The sequence below is a fragment of the Sus scrofa genome, chromosome 1 (genome assembly GCF_054392235.1).
Source record: "Sus scrofa isolate SSC_HxYL_T2T_F1_AM1 chromosome 1, Sscrofa_HxYL_maternal_Yorkshire_Landrace_v2.0, whole genome shotgun sequence".
In the NCBI taxonomy this organism is placed as follows: domain Eukaryota; kingdom Metazoa; phylum Chordata; class Mammalia; order Artiodactyla; family Suidae; genus Sus; species Sus scrofa.
This window is the reverse complement of record NC_139383.1, coordinates 171,386,808-171,402,867: the sequence shown is the minus strand read 5'-3', so window position 1 is coordinate 171,402,867 and position 16,060 is coordinate 171,386,808. Positions and strand designations below refer to the sequence as shown.

The window sequence follows — 16,060 nt, the reverse complement described above, 5'->3', positions numbered from 1 at the left end:
GGTTGAATCAGAGCTGTAGCCACCGGACTATACTATAGCCACAGCAACACCAGATCTGAGCCGTGTCTGTGACCTACATCACAGCTCAGGGCAACACCACACCCTTAACCCACTGAGCGAGGCCTGGGATCAAACCTGCGTCCTCATGGATGCTAGTCAGATTCATTTCCGCTAAGCCACAATGGGAAATCCAACAGAAAGAAATAATTTATAATAAATTTCTTACCAGGTTGGGAAACGGCATGTGTTGTCATGTTGAAAGTACAGAGTATATTTCTGCATGTAAATAATATAAAAAGAAAGCACTTTAAACATAAAAGGAAATGTATGAGTGAAATCAATCTTTTTTTTAGAAGTGGAATTTTATGTTGATTAGATCACTTACATTTTGACTTTCAAGTATAAGTAATTAGCAGCAAAATGGGAGTGTCAAGTTAAAATTAGAAATATTTAAATGTATGTATTTATGATGTTTCATCTTAAAATTCTTTTAACCTTGGATTTAGTTACTCTCTAACCACATAGTCTTATTAACAATATCCACAATGTTCCTTCTACATCTAAGAAATGCTTATTTTCTTAAATTTAATCTTTCCATCTTACTAATTAAATTGTTCTTTAGTCTACAAAGGCACAAAATAGATTTATTTTTGAAGCTTTAGAGGATTTAGCTGATTCAACATTGGAAAACCAATTAATAAAATCCATCATATCACCAAATTAAAGAAGAAAAATCATATGACCGTATCAATACATGCAAAAAAAAGCGTTGACAAAAGCCAACATTTATTCATCATAGGAACACTCAGTAAACTATGAATAGAGGGGGACTTCCTCAACTTAATGAAGAACTTTTACAAAAATCCTACAGATCAATAGAATGAGAAGATGAGCCACAGACTGGGGAAAAAAAATATTTGGAAAAGGCATATCTGATAAAGGATGGTTAGCCAAAAATACAAAGCATTCTTAAATATCAAAAATAAGAAAATTAGCAACCCAATTTGAAAAATGGGCAAAAGATTTCAACAGACACCTCACCAAAGAAGATATACAAGTGACAAACGTGAAAAGATCCTTGACAACATATGCCGTTAGGGAAATGCAAATGAAAAACTGAGATACATTCTATCAGGATGGACAAAATCCAAAAATGTAAAATCAAAAACTGACACCACCAAATGCTACTGAGGATGCTAGTAATGATGTGGAGCAATAGGAACTCTCATTTATTGCTGGTGGGAATGCAAAATGGTACTGTCACTTTGGAAGATGATTTTGCAGGTTTTTACAAACTAAACATACTCATCATATGATCCAGCAGTTTGATTCCTGGTATTTACCCAAAGGAATTGAAAAGACAAAAACCTGCACATGGATGTTTACAGCAACTTTATTCAGAATGAACAAAACTCAAAATCAAACAAGATGTCCTTCAATAGGTGAATGGATAAATTGTGGTATATTTAGGCAATGGATTATTATTCAGTGCCAAAAATATGGGGGCTATCAAATCATGAAATGCATGGAGTAACCTTAAATACATATTAATAGCTAAAAGAAGCCAATCTGAAAATGCTATACATTGTATGATTCTGGATATGTGACTTTCTGGAAAAGGCCAAACTATGGAGACAGTAAAAAGAATTCTCAAGCCCTGGCAATGGAGAAGAGTGAAGAATAGGTGAAGTGCTGAGGATTTTAAGGACAGTGAAGATACTCTGTTTGATACAATTATGATAGAAAAATGTCATTATACATTTGCCCAGATTCATAGAATGTACAGCACCAAGAGTCAACCATACTGTAAACTATGGCCTTTGGGTGATACTGACATGTCCATGTAGATTCGTTGATTGCAACAATAGATTGTAACATGCTGGTGCACAATGTTGACAATGAGGAGACTATGCATATATTGGGGAGGGGCTGTAAGGAAATTGTACTTTCTACTCTATATTTCTATGAATTTTAACAATAAGGTCCATTAAAAAATCTACAGCTAATATCACACTTAGCTAATAATATGAGAAATACGAGAAATTGTATGCTTTCTTCCAAGGAGTGGGAACAAGACAAAGATGTAGTCTCATCATTCCTATGCACCATCATACTACAAATCCTAGCTAGTGCAATAAGAGAAGAAAATGCAATGAAAGATATAATAATTGGGAAGGAAAAATTACAACTGTCTTGGGAGTTCCTGTCATGGCCTAGTGGTTAACTAACCTGACTAGTATCCATGAGGCTGTGAGTTTGATCCCTGGCCTTGCTCAGTGGGTTAAGGATCTGGCCTACATCCAGCTGTGGTGTAGGTTACAGACACTGCTCAGATCCCATGTTGCCGTGGCTATGGTGTAGGCCGGCAGCTACAGCTCTGATGCAACCCCAAACCTGGGAACTTCCATATGCTGCTGGTGTGGCCCTAAAAAGACAAAAATTTTTTTTAATTTAAAAAAATACAACTGTCTTCATTTGCAGATAACATGATTGTCTATGTAGAAAATCCCAAAGAATTGAACAAGAAATAAACAAACAAAACACCCTGGAAATAATATGTGATTATAGCAAAGCTGCAAGATGCACTCTTACAATACCAAAGTCAATTGCTTTACTGTATATACCAGCAAGGAACTCTTAGGATCTGAAAAATGCCATTTATATTAGCACCAAAAATATGGATGGCAAATATACATGTGAAAAGATTATCACTTTTTTTCTTCATAGGGAAATGAAAATTAAGCTGTAAGGGAAAACCACTACACACCTATTAGAATAACACAAAGAAAAAACTGACAATACCAAGTGCTGATGAAGATGTTAAACAATAGGAATTCTCAAAGACTGCTAGTGGGCATGCAAAGTGGAACAACAACTTTTGGCAAACAGTTTGGCAGATTTTTCTATTTTTAAATAATGCATATGCTTTAGCAATTCCACCTCTAGATATCTACCCAAACCAAATGAAAATGTATGTCCCCCGAAAAAACATGTTTACAGGAAGTTTCCCAGTGGCACAGCAGATTAAGGATCTGGTGTTGCCACAGCTGTGGTGCAGGTGGTGACTACAGCATAGGTTTGATCCCTGGCCCAAAAACTTACACATGCCTTGGGTGTGGCCCCCCCAAAATGTTTGCAAATGTTAATGAAATTTTATTCACAGTAGTTCCAATAAACTATACATCAAGTGATGACTGGATAAATAAACTGTGATACATCTGTATAATGTAATACTATTCAACAATAAAAAAACTGAAACAAACACTAATACATATAGCAATATGAATGAGTCTCAAGCATTCTCGTAATTGAAGAAATATGGACACAAGAAGCCACATGCTGGGAGTTCCCATCGTGACGCAGAAGTTAACGAATCCCACTAGGAACCGTGAGGTTGAGGGTTTGATCCCTGGCCTTGCTCAATGGGTTAGGGGTCCGGCATTGCTGTGAGCTGTGGTGTAGGTCACAGACGCAGCTTGGATCCTGAGTTGCTGTGGCTCTGGTGTAGGCTGGTGGCTACAGCTCCTATTAAACCCCTAGCCTGGGAACCTCCATATGCCACAGGAGCAGCCCCAGAAATGGCAAAAAGACAAAAAAAAAAAAAAAAAAAAAAAAAAAAAGAAGCCACATGCTGCTAGATTTTATTTACATGATGTTTTAGAAAAGAAAAATAAAATGATAGAAACAAAAAGCTAAGCCTAGGGGTTGCCAGGGGCTGGAAGTTGTGCAGAGATTGAAAATAGGGGCCGCGAGGAAAACTTGGGATAATGGAAATACTTTCTTTCTCATTTGGAGGTGGTTATAGGGTTTTATATACTTGCTGAAACTGATGGAAATACACATCTCAAAAAGGTGCGTTGTATGTTGTATTGATCAAAGGTCAATAGGCTGATTTTTTTTTTTTTTAATAAAAAGAAATACTAGGAAGAGTGGGAGTTGCCCCTCCTCCACTGCTAAGTCTTCATGGAGGGTAAAAAGGGTGGTTCATGGTGAAGCTAATGGATAGAACATATTTTCTGCCCACGCAGTGAGATCCACACCATGAGGGATGGAAAGGAAAGAGTCCATAGTACAGGTTCCTGCTATTCCTGTGGTCACAAAGGTACTACTCCCACTCTTCCTTTTATCTTCCTTTTCCCCAAGATGCCATATTTTCCCTAGAGACCTTCATATTGGCTTCATATTGTAGTTTTTGTCCAAATAGAGGTCATATCTGATTGGGCAACATCTTTGTTTTCAGAAGTTAGGTATATGTGAAATAGAATGAAATAGAAATTGTTTTCTATTTATAAGAATTTCAAAGGAAACAGAAGACCATAGCTTTTTGTGCTATTTAAAAAAATTCTAATAAATGATATAATATTCAAAAGATTGATAAACTGCAAGGATTAACTGCTGTAGAATGCCTAATGTATTTCCAGCCATAGAATTTGATTTGTCACTAAAAGCGAGAATTTTTTAAAAATTATGGTTGATTTACAATGTTTCTTCAATTTCTGTTGTACAGAAAAGTGACACAATCACATACAGTTCCTTTAATATACTCCTTGCTGTGTTCTCTGTTGAGAATTAATTTATTAACAGAAATTAACTGAGACAGAAATCAAGCAATTTGCTTAAGTTTACCCTGCGTAAATAACAGATGAGGGATCTGGTACTTGTTATATATGATTTGGATGAGGTTGGATGCTATGACTCTTAGAAACTTGTCTTTTTATAGGTTCAAATGAATATGTCACTTCATTGTACTATAATTTACTGTAATCCCTTTACTATCCTAATAGAAAACACATGCACACATGTACCGTCCTTGCATTTATTCAATCTGTCCACCAGATGGCAGTATTAGCTCGAATGCCATAAAATACTCAATAAAAGTTCTTAAAAACCTTGCCATCATTTGTGCCTAGTTATATAAATACTTGTGTGACCACAGTTGTTCCAGTATATGTGATATATGTTGCTATTCCTTTTAGAACTAAAATGAAATATTACTGAAAAATCCAACGTGTACTTTGTTTTACCACATTAGAATGGGTGAGGTCTGATGGGGCCAGTGGCCCTTCAAGAGTCTACCAGAGAGAGGAATGTTTTTAGTTTGGTAGCTCCCAGCTTCCTTCGGGCGGGGGAAGCAGGGCACACTACGCAGGCCCATTCAGAGGAAACACCAGGGTGGATCACCAGGCAGAGGGAGGCAAGTTCTTCTGAACAGGTGCCTTTACTGTAGTTTCCAATGAAAAGAAGGGAGGCAGGAAAGCCGGTTTATGATTGGTTAATTTGAATAACTTCAGCTGGCTCTGGGGGGATGGGGGCTGTCCCTGGTTGTCTGGTCCCTGGCCCTGGAGCAATGAGGGAGGTCCTTTGGGATGTGGGCTCAATCTACTGCCCAGGAAGGAGAACTGACTGATCTCAAAACTGGGTTGAGACTACACAAACCCGCGCGCACACACGGAAACACGCCTATATTATAAAGTATCTTTTTTTTTTTTTTTTTTGGTCTTTTTGCCTTTTTCTAGGTGCGCTCTCGCGGCATATGGAGGGTCTAATCGGAGATGTTGCCACAGGCCTACACCAGAGCTACAGCGCGGGATCCAAGACGCGTCTGCGACCTACACCACAGCTCACAGCAACGCCGGATCCCTAACCCATTGAACAAGGCCAGGGATTGAACCCTCAACCTCATGGTTCCTAGTCGGATTCGTTAACCACTGAGCCACGACGGGAACTCCTATCATTTCAATTTTGTTGCAAGTCTTTTTCATATTTCATATGGGTGGAAGTTCTTTCTTTCTTGTTCAAAACTGAAACTCTTTCCATTCGTCCCCAAAGTAAGGTTCCTGAAGGATTTCTGGCAGCTACTGTGTAGCCCCATCTGCTGAGCCGTGCATGCAGCACAGGGGAGGGGTAGGGGGAGTAAGCCTGGCAGTTTCCATTCCCTGGGTAGCCTTTGTGTCCATTTTGTTTAGGTATTTACCTCTATGGTCTTTTTTTTCGCCTGTATATAAAATTAAACAGTTGAACTAGATAACAAAGTTTCTTCCTTCTTTAAGTTATGATGTTTGAGGCACAAAACTTTAAAGGAGAGCCTGAAAGAATGGTAGGGAAACCACCCCAGTCATGATTAATGAGTGAAAATCAATTAAATAATCATGGATTACATAATAGAATGCAAAACCTGTGGATCCTGGTAGCAAAAGGGTTGGGGGGCCGGGAGCGCATAACAATTCAAATGGAAAGGATACATTCAGTCAAGGGTCCTACACATATTGAAATGTCAAGGCTGAAAACCCAGAAGCACTACCTCAAGTCTATATCAATACCTCCAGCCCTTCTTCACCACCTTCAAAATCAGAAAAGGTCCCTACCCCAAGGACAGTAAATAACCGCCTGGCAAGAGGACAGTTTTCTGAAGGCTGTCTACTCTCACCATCATGGTAAAAAGGTGATGAGAGAGAGTGCTCAAATTTAACCCACCTGTGACTCAGGCTGTGTAAAATATCTCGGTGATTTATGACCAGAGAAACCCTTTCTCCAGCAGCTCTTAGGAATACCACTCATGGATTTGCCTGAGGCATAGCAATCAGATGATTGGCCAATTCAATAAGAATTGCAAAGAAAAGACACAATATTTTAGAGACAGTGTTGTCAGGGAGATATACAACATTTGCTCTAAAGTGTAGATTTCTACCCTATTTCTAATGTTTTCCCACCTTCACTTTTTAATTATGTCCCACAATTTGCAGTTATATGTAGATATTTTAAAGTCATTTATAACAGTTCATTGTGATTGTGGGTTTTGGTTCTGGTTAGGATTTTTATTTAATCTTTCCTTTTTAGTTATTATATGATTTGAAATCACACAGAATGTATTTTCTTGGCATGGCCAAATCTACACTGAAATGCTTTCTAGATTTCTGGAAAATTTAGTAGATTTTTTTTTTTTTTTTTTTTGCTATTTCTTGGGCCGCTCCTGCGGCATATGGAGGTTCCCAGGCTAGGGGTCTAATCGGAGCTGTGGCCACCAGCCTATGCCAGAGCCACAGCAACGCAGGATCCGAGCCGCGTCTGCAACTTACACCACAGCTCACGGCAACGCTGGATCCTTAACCCACTGAGCAAGGGCAGGGACCGAACCCGCAACCTCATGGTTCCTAGTCAGATTCGTTAACCACTGCGCCACGACGGGAACTCCAATTTAGTAGATTTTCTAGACCCAGAGACACCATCCTCCTCCACCTGAAATGACCCAAACAGCAAAGGAAATTGTAACTAAGCTTTTTGTAGGCAAGAATGTTTTTGCCTATTTTGTTCACTTCTTGTGTGCGCTGCTCAGAATTCAGCATGGCACTATTAGATCTTCAATACATTTATTTCATTGACTGCATTAGAACAAATTTCATTTGTCTATAAATTGCTGTTTTGAAAAGAGGTAAAAATATCAAGGTTGAGTCACAGGAAATTCTCAAGAGGAAAATGTATGCAGCTTCATATTACATATAAAAATAGTGTTTCAAGGGTGAAAACTATAGACTTTGGAAGCTGCCTTGTAAAAGAAGAATGACTCTCAGTCAACTCTAATAAAGACTAAAGATAACTGAACTGGCACAGGTTTTGGTATGGATAGTTTTGCTAAAAGAGTTGAAGGTAAGTTCTTTAGAAGAGGCACTTGGCTGTTTGGTTCCCTTTTTGTTTCCCTAAAGCTTGGTGCAGCGCAGAGCATGTGGTACATGTTCAGTAACGAGAGGGATTCTAAGGAGATTAAAGATGGATGCTCGAGAGACAGATGGATGGTCTTTCCCTTGTAAATCTTACACTTAGGAGAGATAGAAAACACTATTCTGGGGAGTTCCCGTCATGGCGCAGTGGTTAACGAATCCGACTGGGAACCATGGGGTTGCGGGTTCGATCCCTGCTGTTGCTCAGTGGGTTAACGATCTGGCGTTGCCGTGACTGTGGTGTAGGTTGCAGACGCGGCTCGGATCCCGCGTTGCTGTGGCTCTGGCATAGGCTGGCGGCTACAGCTCCGATTGGACCCCTAGCCTGGGAACCTCCGTCTGCCGCAGGAGCCGCCCAAGAAATGGCAAAAAGACAAAAAAAAAAAAAAAAAAACACACTATTCTGAAAACGACTAGCTGAGTTCATAGTTTGGAACTCACTGGAAAAGTAGTCGTAGTAACAGGAGCATGAGCCCACTAATAAGAGGGAGGTGAAAAAATTGGTCAACAAGCAATTTTTTTTAAATAATAAAGAAAATCTGTCAGTGAGTTCTCTGGTGGCACAGCGGGTTAAGGATCCGGCATTGTTACTGCAGCGGCTCAGGTCACTGCTCTGGTGAGAGTTTGATCCCTTCTATATGCTGGGGGTGCAGCAAAAAAAAAAAAAAAAAGAAAAAGAAATCCATTGGGATCTTGATCAATTGGAAATAGCCAAGAAAGACGACAATGGATTTTTTGGATTTCTAATTTATGTCCTAAATTCTTTGGGTTATTAAAATCACCTACGACAATACTTTATACTTAATTTAGTATATCTTAAGTGTTTGTTTCCTTCATTTCTTCTAGATCTAGGTATTTCTATACTAGTGGATCTTTCCCCCAATATTGTGACTGCTTTTCTTGGTGGCCAAGGCCAAATTATAATGCATCTTAAAAAAGACAATAGTTCTGTAGTTGCAAAGTAATTACATTTCTAACTTCCATAGTAAATTTTCTCTTAAAACTATATACAGTGTGAAATTGGGTAGACATTTGATGGAGCTCAACCTATTTATTGCTCCCCTAGAAAATCATTAAGTGTGAGTCACACTGAAAACTGTACTGACATTAAATAATGTATTCTATTGCCTTAAACTGCTTTTCTACCCACACATTATCCAGGGACAAAAGCACCTCACAATTTTCCACATTTTGGGCTTGTGTGTTTTAAATATACACACACACACATAACCTTTTATAATTTGTGTGTGTGTGTGTGTGTGTGGTCTTTCTAGGTCCGTACTCATGGCATACGGAGGTTCCCAGGCTAGGGGTCTAATCAGAGCTGTAGCCGCTGACCTACACCAGAGCCACAGCAATGTGGGATCTGAGCCATGTCTGTGACCTACACCACAGCTCACGGCAACGCCGGATCCTTAACCCACTGAGTGAGGCCAGGGATCAAACCCAAAACCTCATGGTTCCTAGTCGGATTTGTTAACCACTGAGCCACAACGGGAATACCATATAATTAATATGTAATAGTAACACAAAGAAGAAAGCAACTTGATTTATAGTTTTGGCTTCTTGGGTTACAATAAGTAACTCTTGTGATGAGAGATGTAATTTGGTACTACTTTTCCAACAAAAGTGCTTGCCACCTAAATAATTTATTTTGCCTTTTATAAAATTATTTTAATTCTGCAGAAAAATGTTAGCACTATGGTTGACTTTTAATTAGCATATTCCAAGAAGAGAATTTAATCCAAGCAGGGATATAAGGATATTGATTTTCTGCCTTCTAGACCACAGGGTCAAATATAATGTGGATGCTGTATGTATTAATATATATTTCTAGCAATAACATTGAAATCTGCCACTCTTATTGATTCCTGTTTTAAAATAGCCAATGCTCATTGATTTAGGCAGGAAAATTATTGGGATGGTTTTAACACTTGCTTGCTATGACTTATAGTCAATACTTGACCTATCGAACAGACATTCATAATATTGCACTTTATGCATACCCACCAAAGTACAAAGCATGCAAAAAGATATAGTGCATGGGTATATTAGGAGTGGCTTGTAGACAATCTGTCCTTGTGGATTATTTTCTGATGGATTTCCAGGGGGGGTGGAGGGAAATTGTGCGCAGCTGTGTGGATGTCTTGCAGAGTATGTAAAGCAGAAGCTATGGTGTATGAAATACTATCACGGAAATGTCTGGAATTTATAAGAAAACTCCTAAGACACTAAGAGCACTGGATGTAAGGGACTTTCTAGATTCCCATAGACAATCATAGAGGTAAGGACAATATTGGTAGGATATGGCCAAATTTGAAAATTCAGCAGACATGGATCTAAAAATTTATGGGTTGATATAATCTATTTCCTAATTTGCAACAAATGTTAGAGTTTATCAATTACTCTGAAATTATCACATGTTCAGATTAATTCAGATCTAGAAAGCAGAGATACCATACCTTATGAACTTTCAGAAACCACTCAGGGTAAACCCTGTTCTAGCTGGACCTGGATATTCATTTAATACTGACATGACCCTAGATTTTTAGATTTAGCCTTTTATATGTCACTATTGCATTGAATTCTATGGCCATGGAACCAAGTAATATTCTTGGCTTGTCCCTATTTTCTGCTCTTAACCTCGCCAATTTTACACTGTCCTGGTTATGGGTGGTCTGATGCCCAAATAAGCCTGATTTTGTAACTTCCCATGATTTTGGACAGGGAAGACAGGAAAACATACTTTTCATCTTCAAGAAGAGTACCTAATAGTGATTCCAAGGCAATAAGCACACCTCAAATATTGTGCCTTCATTTCCAGAGCTCCTATGATTTTTTTTTTGCTTGTTTCTTGAAAGTGTGATTGGGAAAAAATATCTTGAGCAAGTCACCTTGTCTCCTAAGATTCATATCACTACTTTGTAGAAAGATTGTCTTGATTTAAATTTTCCAAGTTACACTAATCTATAAAATCTCCATTTAACTAATATATATATAGTGGTTGTATATAGTTCAATGTAGTAGTCGATAGCAGTTCAAATTTCATTGTGCATTGGGATTTTTTAGGCCTATGGTGGTAGGCAGTTTGGTGTCTGTGAAGCACTTAGGTAACTGGTTGATAAATATTTGAGTTTGGTTTGAATCTTAATGCATTGTATGCTCAAATATTTAAGAAGATTGAATTTGGTAGTTCTTGGATGAATTTAACTCTGTATGCCCTCAAACTAATACTTTCCCTGTTTCACCCTTTTAAAAATGATATTTCCTTTAAAAAAATCACAAAAAATGTGGGGGTATTGACCAAAAGCCAGCCTTTGAAATTAAGCAACCTTGTTTTAATACCTGATTCTACCACTTCAGGACTCTGAGCTTTTGCAAGTCACTCAATTTTTCTAAAGATATTTCCTCGTTATCATCAGGGGATGCCAGTCAAAACCACAATGAGATATTGCCTAATATCTCTTTGGGCAGCTATTATTTAAAAAACAAATGATATGGAGTGTTGGTGAGAATGTGAGGAACAGGGGAATCCTGGTACACAAACATTGGGAAAGTAAATTGGTACAGCCAATACAAGGTGCAGTTTCCTGAAAAAATTAAAAATATCACTACTATATGATCCATCAATCCCACATCTGGGTACTTATACAAAGAACTGAAATCAGTATCTCAAAGAGATACCTGCCTCCCATATTTATGCAGCATTATTCACAATAGCCAAGACATGAAAACAACCCAAATATCTGTCGTCAGATTAATGGATTAAGAAAATGTGGTATATGCATACAATAGATGATTTTTCAGTCTTCAAAAAGAAAAACTTCCATTTGCTATACATGGGTGAAACTGGAGGATACTCTGCTAAATAAAATAAGCCAGACATAGGAAGACAAATACTAAATGATCTCAAAGTTATAGAAGCAGGGAATAGAATGGTGATTTCCAGAGACTGGAAGTAGGGAGAAGTGGGGAGGTGATGGTTAAGGGTACAAAGTTTAGTTATGTAAGATAAATTCTGACCTCCACAGTACAGCTTAATGTCTATAGCTAATAATACCGTATATTACTTCAAATTTGTTAAGATAGTAGATCTTATGTTGAGTAGTCATACCAGCAAAGTTATTAAATTAATAATGTATAAATCAAGCTTACAAATCCTTAGGTAAAATATATTTGCTGACTGAATAGTTATCGATACAAGACATTTCTTGGAGTTCTCATTGTGGCTCAGTGAGTTAAGGACCCGATGTTGTTTCTGTGAGGATGTGGGTTCGGTCCCCCACCTCACTCAGTGGTTTAAGGATCTGGCATTTCCATAAGCTGTGGAGTAGGCTGCAGATGCAGCTGGGATCTAGTGTTGGCATGGCTGTGATGTAGACTTCAGCTGCAGCTCTGATTTGACCTCTGGCCTGGGAACTTCCATATGCCACAGGTGTGGCCATAAAAAGAAAAAAAAAAAAAGACATTTCTTGAAGTCTGCATCACATTTGAAATGTTTTAATACTTTTAATAAAAACAAAAATAAAAATAACTGGCTACCAGAAAAGGGAAATTTCCACTGTGCATAGTAAACTTTTTGAACATTTCATGTACCCAGATGCTGCTGAAGACCACAGCTATTTTAAGACACTGGGAGATATTAGACAAAAAACATTGCTCACCTTTTGACTGGCATCTGTGTTCCTTGGAGCTATTTGATCGTAGGTTTTGAAGTCCATATTAACATTTCCCCTAAGTGCCAGAGTGAGAGATTAAGTAAGAGGTATAGAAGAGCAAAGCAGTTTTTAATCCAACAATCGGCCCTAAGAAATTATATTTAAACCTACCTAGAAACAATGAATCTTTTTGACCTCTTTAAAAAAAATACTCTACTGTTTGCTTAGTTACTTATTAAGGAGATTTAGTTTGTCATATATAAACAAAGTTTAGTTTGCATAAACACACACAGACACATAAATGCACATATATTTCTACTGTATAATCAGATTATATAAATTGTTAATTAGATAGATGGATAGAGGAAATATCCAGGTTTTATCCAAGGATGGATGCATCATTATTATTGTGCTGTTGATCTCCAGCGTCTCAGTGGTCCCTCTTTGCCAGATTTAAGAGTTCCCATTTCCATTCAACTAGTTCTCCACTGAACTCAGTATGTGATAATTATCCTGTGTAGACTTCTCTTCTCCCATCTGGGTCTCAATGAAATTTGATAATTATGTTACTTTTTTGGGGTGAGAGAAAGCCATTTCACAGCATCCTGTGAAGAGAAGCAGTGCATTGAAACTTCAGGATGACGATCACTTGGTAGCATCTTTCTCTTGGGCTATGAGGCAAGTATCCCAGAGTACCAGCAAGCTTATTGTGGGTTTGCTGATTGCATTGTGTGCCCAGACACAACATGTCTTATAAAATATCAGGTCAGATGTCTTCCTGTGCTCCAGCAACGCCATTATTTTCAAGACCATTCACATAATAAAAAATTATTGCAAAGTCACATTTTAAAGGGGAAAAAAAACAAATGCATTGTAAATAGCCTTTATTTTCCTGCAGGAAAATAATCACTCAAAAATAGTAATTATCTAAAACACCAAAAAAAAAAAATCAGCAATCATTGAACAGGTTTCAATCTTTTGACAGTAAATAGAGGGACAGGATGTAAACAGCATTAGAAATAATGAAAAAATTCATAGTTGGCATAACAGTTTTTGTTGTATCAATATTTCAAATTCTACAAAAGATGACAAAAATCAAAATAACAAATTATGACCAATTAAGCTTGAAAAATGTGAAAAGAATTATTCCATATCCACAATAATTAGGATTAAAATGAATGTCATTTTACCTTTTTTTTTTTTTTTTTTTACACTATGCTTTGTTCTCTGAGCTTTAAACATCATCAAAATCAGAATACAAAACTCAAGAATATTTCTGGTCATTGCCAAGAATTGCTTTAGGAGTTCCAATTCTCTTGTTGCTTTTATTTTAAGCAACTAAAAATAATTTGTGCTATTTCTTAAATTCTAAAAGTTGCTCTCAAATACATCTGTTCTAAAGAGTTTACAATGAAAAGCCTAATTTCTTTATCAAATATTCACAGGTTTATTTTAATTTAATGTGGTCACTTAACGGTTTCCTGCAAGTCAATTCTGATGCCTGCCTGCCTGTTTCTTATTATTTTTGGTCTCAGTACATTGTTTAAAGCCTGAAGTGCAATAATACTGTAGAAAATCTATGTTGCACATACTATTTGGGTCACAGAAGTCTTACAGCTTGTTTGTATCACAAGAAATGCTTTGAGGTTCTGATAATGATAATATGGATCTATGGACCATTCCCCTTGATAATATACAATAAATGACAAGAATATTATATGCAATTTCAGTGGATCTATGTCCTTCTAACTGAATTCACAGATTTCAATTATGAAATCTCGGTTTACTTTTTTGTCCCCCATGTGTGGTGAATGGGACTTTAGAATAAGCAAACAGGAAGACAAGTAGGCTGTTAACTTGGAAGTATGATGGTGGCCTCACCTGCCTGCATCTCACTTTCTTCTTTGGCAAAAAAAGGTGATTGAATGAGATGCTCTTGGACTGCATTCCACCTCTGACATTCTATCATGATGTGTAACAATTATAATGATGTTGATAGTAATTTCTCTAGAGCAGCCATCTTCAAATTGTGCTCTTCAAGCCTCAGGTCTGAAGAGGTGTCACAAGGTTGTTAGTCACTTAACTGGATTTATGACGGCTTGGATCCTAACTTGAATTTGTTTAATATATTATGCTTCTGTAGAGTAGTTTCACGTAAAGAATAGAGAGAGAGCATATATATGCATATATGTATGTGTGTGTCTATATTCGCTGTCCAATATGGTGGCCATTAGCCACAGGAGGCTACTGAATACTTGAAACGTGGCCAGTGAGAATAAAGGACTGAGTTTTTAGTTTTATTTAATTTCGATTTAAAATAGCCAGATGTTGGACAGGATAACTATAGAATTATTTGAGCTAAATAAACTGACTGCAGTTTCTTATTATAGGCAATCATTTTTTCTTTTAAATTTTAGTCCATTTACTTTGTATTTGTGCTTATTTATTCATTAAGATATAATTGTCATATAACATTATTTTAGTTTCAGAAAAACAACCTAATGATTTGATATTTGTATATATTGCAAAATGATCACCATAGTATACAGTGGTAAATAAGTCCTGGGGATAAAATGTACAGAAATGATGACTACGGTTAATAATACTGTATTGCATATTTGAAAATTGTGAAGAGAGTATATATATTTTTTAAATTTATGATTTTTATTTTTCCATTATAGTTGATTTATAGTGTTCCATCAATTTCTACTGTACAGCAAAGTGACATGTATATACATACATTCTTTTTCTCACATTATCCTCCATCATGTTCCATCACAAGTGACTGGATATAGTTCCCTGTGCTATACAGCAGGAGCTCATTGCTTGAAATAATATATCTTAGAAGTTCTCATCATTATTAGCAATCTTTAAATGTCAGCTGATGACTAATTAAATGAGTTTTTTTTTTTTTTTTTTTTTTTTTTTTTTTGTCTTTTTGCTATTTCTTGGGCCGCTCCCGTGGCATATGGAGGTTCCCAGGCTAGGGGTCGAATCGGAGCTGTAGCCACCAGCCTACACCAGAGCCACAGCAACGCAGGATCCGAGCCGCGTCTGCAACCTACACCACAGCTCACGGCAACGCCGGATCGTTAACCCACTGAGCAAGGGCCGGGACCGAACCCGCAACCTCATGGTTCCTAGTCGGATTCATTAACCACTGCGCCACGACGGGAACTCCTAAATGAGTTATTTTAAAGACAATTCAAGCATCAAATGAATAACTGTACTGAGTGACTGAATTCTGTTTCACAGTTAAAATCCTGAGATTCTTTTTCTCTTAGAAATGAGTACAGACTTTAAATCAGACAATTCTGGTTTGACTTCCAGCTTTCCAGTTTAGTAGCTGAGTGTCATATATAAGTGAGTTTCTATCATCCGTAACCCTCAGCTTCTTCAGTCAAGCAGGGACAATAATAACGATCTCATAGGACTGCTGTAGGGATTAAAGAAAATAATATGTATGAAGCTCCTAATTCAATGCCTGGCTCATGAAACTGATTTTCTACAAATGTTATGTCATCTTTCTGTGTAGCTATATAACACATAACTGAATCATATTTAATTCATCTTTTCAAATGTATAGGTAAAATATGTGTTTAATTACTGGGGTTGGAAAAAATAAAAGTGATAAAAATATGTTAAGTTAGCATCTTATTTCTCCAATTGTGATTTGTAATTTGATGG

At 37.2% G+C, this 16,060-nt stretch overlaps 1 protein-coding gene across 1 annotated transcript in view; it reads right to left on the bottom strand.

Annotated features, from left to right (window-relative positions):
* Positions 1-226: 226 nt before the first annotated feature.
* LOC102165284 (uncharacterized) overlaps positions 227-16,060 on the bottom strand; it is a 780,066-nt gene continuing 764,232 nt past the window's right edge. The window contains exons 5-6 of the transcript XR_014816044.1: positions 12,380-12,449; positions 227-276 (exon numbers count right to left, since the gene is read on the bottom strand). The gene's annotated coding sequence lies outside the window, so the exon portion shown is untranslated. The remainder of the gene's footprint in view (positions 277-12,379; positions 12,450-16,060) is intronic.